Raw genomic sequence first — 5,372 nt, forward strand, 5'->3', positions numbered from 1 at the left:
TTTATTTTTTTTTTTTTGCGCTTGACTCAGGATTTAAAAACTGGAACGGTGAGGGTGACAGCAGTTGGTGTGGAGCAAGAATCCCCCCAGTTCTCCAATGTGGCCCAGGACTTTGATTGTACATTGTTCTCTTTTTTTTAAAATAGTCATTCCAAATAATCAACATGGTGATGTGACAGGAAGCTCCTGCCTTTCCAGAAGCCTCTCCCTTCCCCTAAGCAGAAAAGCCCCATCCCTCACCCGGGTCCACGCACGGACAGGGGTGGCAGGGAGCATTGCTTTTATGTAAATTATACCTTAACCAGGTTTTTAAAAAAAAAATTTTCCGCCTTAATACTTGTTCTTTAGTTTTTGTTTTTCAATAGTCAACCATTAGTGGCTCTACTTTTTTGGGGCCCTTGCCCTTTCCCTCAACTCTAGAAATATGAAGGCTTTTGGTCTCCCTGGGGTGGCTGAGATGTGGAGGCAGCCAGGGCTTTACCTGTACACTGACTTGAGACCAGTTGAATAAAAGTGCACACCTTAAAAAGTGAACAAAAAAATGGACTACTAAGAGAATAAACTTATCTATCCATCATGAAGAGGTCCAGCCAGAGTATTACTTAGAAGAAGAGATTGTTAGACTTTATCTCACATGCTTTGGGCATGTTTTCATGAGGAGCTAGTCCTTGAAGAAGGACATTATACTTGGAAAGTCAATGGTCAGCAGAGGAGAGGAAAACCTTTCATTGTCATGGTAACTGCAACAACAGGTTTAGATAATAGCTGAGATTGTAAAGATGGTGCAGGATCAAGCAAGTCAGCTTGATATCTCACAACAAACTTACTTGATAAAAGTGGAGAGGACATGTTTGCTTGCTGTAGATCATCTTGTTTTCTGATCAAGGATGACAGCCTTCAATATGGAAACATCTTAACAGACAATAAAACAGAAGTCCTCACTACTGGGCAGATAGGCAAAATCATGATAGATAAGATTATTGAAGTTTTCAATGACTTCATCTTGTTTGAATGAACAATCAACACCATTGATTCCAGCAGTCAGATCAGGAGATATATTTCATCAGGAAAGTCTGCTGTGAGAGATCTTACCAAAATACTGAAGAGCAGTGATGTCAATCTAAAGACTAAAATGCATCTGATTCAGGCCATGGTCTTTTCAATCACTTGCTGTGAATCTAAAAGCAAGGCAATGAATAAGGATTATAGAAGAAAAATTGATGCCTCTCAGTTGTGGTGTTGGAGAAGAACAGTGAATGTCCTATGGACTACCAAAGGAGCAAACATATCCATCTTGGGAAAAGGGCAGCTGGAGTGCTCCTTTAAAGCAAGATTACAAAGCTTCATCTCTCATACATTGGGCATGTTGCTAGGAGAGGTTATTCCTTGGAAAGGGACTTCATGCTTAGAAAAGTGAAGGGTCAGTGAAAGAAAGGACGACCCCCCAATAGGATGTATTGACACAGTGACTACAGCAATGGGCTCAAGTGTGTCAGAGACGATGAAGACAGTACTGGATAGTATCAGGTTTAGGTCTATTGTTCACAGGGTCTCTATGAACGGAACTGAATTTGATGGTACCTCTAACACCACTACCACCACCACCACCAGTAACAGTTCAGAGGCAAAAGTATTGGGGGAAATATATAAGCAATAATTCAAACTAAGAGTTGAGGCTTTGACAGGTAATAATCTGGAGAAACTTTGGCAAAAACAAGGAGAGAGGATAAAAGTCTTGCCTTAAAATCTAATAACCTCCTCATCCCTGTCATTCTACCAATCAGAATGTCGTTTCTAAACCATTCCAGAGCTTTTACTAACAATATATTTTTTAACTTAGTCTTTTGAGACTATAAGAGTTTGAACATAAGATCAGTTGCTTGAAGCCTTGTATATAGATGAAAAAAATTAATTTAGAGGCACTGAATAAATTTGATATGTGCAATTATTTATTTTTTCAATTATCATTTTATCATTATTATCCTTTTCTATTTTTCAACAAACTTATAAATATTATTTGAAAAGCCACATACAATATCTTTCAAAGCAAGGTAGTAATCACTCTCTCTTACCTTCATGTTGGGTTTGGTTCCTAAATGAGCCTCTGTTGGATTTCTGAGGCTGTAAATTGCTCAAGGAGACTCTCTCCTGTGGAGTGGTTGGTGGATTCCACCTGCCAAGAATCGTGGCATTTGGGTTACAGCAGATTACACCCTTAGAGCTCCCTAAGAAGAGCTGCTGGTTTTGTTATTACATACTCTCAAGTCAGAATGGACTCAAAGCTGATTCTCTAGCAGGCTTTCAGAGACTGAAAATGGCACAGAAATAGATTGCCCTTTTTTCTACATGGAGCAGCTGGTAGGGTCAAACTACATAGCTTTAGATCAGCAAAGCAACTCCCTTACTCACTAGGCCACAAAAGCTGTTGAGTGTACTGTTGAGCATTTATACTGTTTACTCTGAGCTTGTTGTGTACTGTTGAGTACAAGCATTAGTAAAAACTAAAACTATACATCTCAAAACGGGAGTTTTCTGGCTTATCATGTTGTTGTATATCAAAGTCAGAACCTCAATACAGCTGATCCTCCAAGAAGGTTTCCAAAGGCACTGAATCTTGTGGAAGTTCATTGCCTATCTTTCTCCTGTGGAGCAACTGGTGGATTTGAACCTTGTACCTTTACACTGAATCGTCTTTGACTAAAAGGCACTTAACAACAATAGAGAGCTCAGTTGGCCAGAATGGACAGAAAGTGATGCTACCAAGCCAAAGGTGAGTGATTTTAATCTATGACCTCAGGCCTAGTTTTAATTGTTTTTGGTTAAACACTCTCTAATTGGTATAGTACTGGTCTGTCCATTTGTTCTACAGAGGTAACTCATGGTTGCTGTAATGCTAAACACTGAGACACTGATGTGTCAAATGTGATAATGGTTACCCATGGTGGACAGTGTTTGGTGGAGCTTCCTGATTAAAATGAGCTTAGAAACAGGAGTGGCATCCACTTGCAAAGTAGCTTGCCTCCGGAAACCCTATGAATTTGAAGAAACTATGAAACTTGTACAAGTGTTCAGGCCATTCATTCATAGGGTCACTATGAGTCGCCTACGGCTCGACAGCACTCAACACAACAGCCTTTGCATTGGGAGAGCAATTCCTTACCACTAATGTGTACTGTAAAAATAAACTGGTCTATGATTACTGTGAAATTACTAAGAAGTTAATTGCTTTGACTGATAGTACTTTTATTACACAATCACTTGGTAAATATGGCATCATCTGCATGGAAGTTCTGATTAGTGAAATCTGTGCTGTTGAGAAATGCTTCAAAGAAGCAACTCCCTGCGGCCTTTCAGTTTATCTTCTCCGTGAGTTAGAAAAAAGAAAAACACCATCCATTTTGTAGAAGGTGTTGAGCTAGGAAATAGGGAACACTAGATCAACAGACTCATTAAAAGGAAAAACTGTAGTGTCAACTATGATTATTTTTGTAATGTAATTAGAAAAACAGCAAATATTTTCAAATTGGAAGGTAGAAGAGTACAACACTCAGAGTAAACATTCCTTACAAGTAAAGCTTTACTACTGTTTGGTTTAAAGACTACAGGGGATACAATTCTTGAAAGATTATCTCCAGATAGTAGTTTTAAGGATTCATCGATCTTAATGGCTTCAGAAAGACTAGAGTCCATGAGAAACTGAAATTCTTCTCTATCTTTTTTTACCTTTTCCATCAGGATTCACCTATAAAATCTTCTACCAAAACATTGAGTAAGGGTAGTCAGGCACCATTCTGTTCTTCAGACAATGCTACTTTTGTCTAAAAGAGGCAGTTGTTTATGATGGTGATTAGATACACATTCCATTTCCTCCTCCTCTTCCTGATTCCCCTGCTCAAGATGAATAGAAGCAAATTGTACCTTAAATAGTCATTTGCAAGCAGGTAGTAGGCACTATGCAACAAACTAGGAGGTAAAACAGAACCACTGAACATATTCCTAGGTAAATTAACTGGGATGACTCTTATAACCTCCTAGCCAAGAAACCAAATTCCATGAGGTGTTTAGTTGTATAACCCCATTGTTGGAGAAAAAAATATCACATCATATTTATCTAGACATGTGTCAAAAAAAAAGAACCTCAAACTCATTGCCATTAATTTGAAATCTCAGTTCAACTATTAGTGGATATTCAGAGGCAGTAAATTTCACAGGATAAGATTTTCCTCTTTCTCCCTTGGAGGCAGCTGGTGGATTTGAACCACAGCCTTTGGATAGGGAGCACAGCTCCTCCCTAACCACTACAAATCCTTTATCAAATATATGATTTACAAAGATTTTCTCCTAGAGTGTAGCTTGTCTATTCATGTTTTTAACGGTATCTTTCAGAAAGAAAGATTTGTCATTTTTATGAACCCTAATTTATCAATTTCTTCTCTTAAAGATTGTAATTTTGTCTAACTTAAAATCATGAAGGTTTTCTTCTAAATATGTTTTAGTTTTACATTTTTTATTTTTTATTATTATTAAATTTAATGAATGTTTACAGATATTTTGGATTTCCATTCATTCATTCATTGCTGAATTTTTCTCCCTACCCACCCCTTACCAACCTCCCCCCCCAGTACGCTCTTCTCTTTGAAAAGTAAAAGAAAAATTCTTTCATTGGTATACAATCCCCCCTCCCCCAGTTTTACATTTTAAATTTACATCTTTCATTCTTTTTTCTTTTTTTTGTGGTTTTTTTTATGTTTTTTTAAAAAATAATTTTAATGAACATTTACAGAGAATTTGTATTTCCATTCATTAATTGCTGCACTTCTCTAACCGCCCAGCCCTCTCCCCCCACCCCCCAGTTCGCTCCTCTCTTTCAAAAGTAAAAGAAAAACTCCCTCCCTCCCTCAGCCCCAAGTACATTCCACTATGCAACCTTAATTGTGGACTCTTGTGATAACCATAACACCCTATCATACATCGCTTTTAAATTATTCAGTCCCTCATCTGTTTCAGTGCAGTATACACAATTTATCCAGTTTTTCTCAGTCTTACCCCCACCCTGATATCAGTCCCATTTTACAGCAGTGGCACCATGCAATATTTGTCCTTTCGCAACTGAGATATTTCACTCAGCATAATGTCCTCCAGGCTCACCCATTTTGAATAATATTGAATGAGTTCCTTGTTTTTCAATGCAGCATAGTATTCCGTTGTGTGAATATACCACAGCTTCTCTATCCATTTTTTTGTTGATGGGCACCTGGGTTGTTTCCAACTCCTTGTTATTGTGAACAGAGCTGCAATAAACATGGGTGTGCATATATCTGCTTGGATGTCAGTTATGGTCTTCTTGGGATATATTCCCAGTAGTGGAATTG

At 38.0% G+C, this 5,372-nt stretch overlaps 1 pseudogene across 1 annotated transcript in view; it reads left to right on the top strand.

Annotated features, from left to right (window-relative positions):
• Window positions 1-4,703, top strand: part of LOC102861830 — a 5,934-nt pseudogene extending 1,231 nt beyond the window's left edge. Inside the window, exons 2-3 of the transcript XR_438857.1 lie at window positions 2,592-2,616; window positions 4,650-4,703. The product of XR_438857.1 is annotated as an actin, cytoplasmic 1-like (transcript). The remainder of the gene's footprint in view (window positions 1-2,591; window positions 2,617-4,649) is intronic.
• The last annotated feature ends 669 nt before the right edge of the window (window positions 4,704-5,372 follow it).

The sequence above is a fragment of the Elephantulus edwardii genome, unplaced genomic scaffold (genome assembly GCF_000299155.1).
Source record: "Elephantulus edwardii isolate Elephantulus edwardi_28Jun2011 unplaced genomic scaffold, EleEdw1.0 scaffold00032, whole genome shotgun sequence".
NCBI classification, from domain to species: domain Eukaryota; kingdom Metazoa; phylum Chordata; class Mammalia; order Macroscelidea; family Macroscelididae; genus Elephantulus; species Elephantulus edwardii.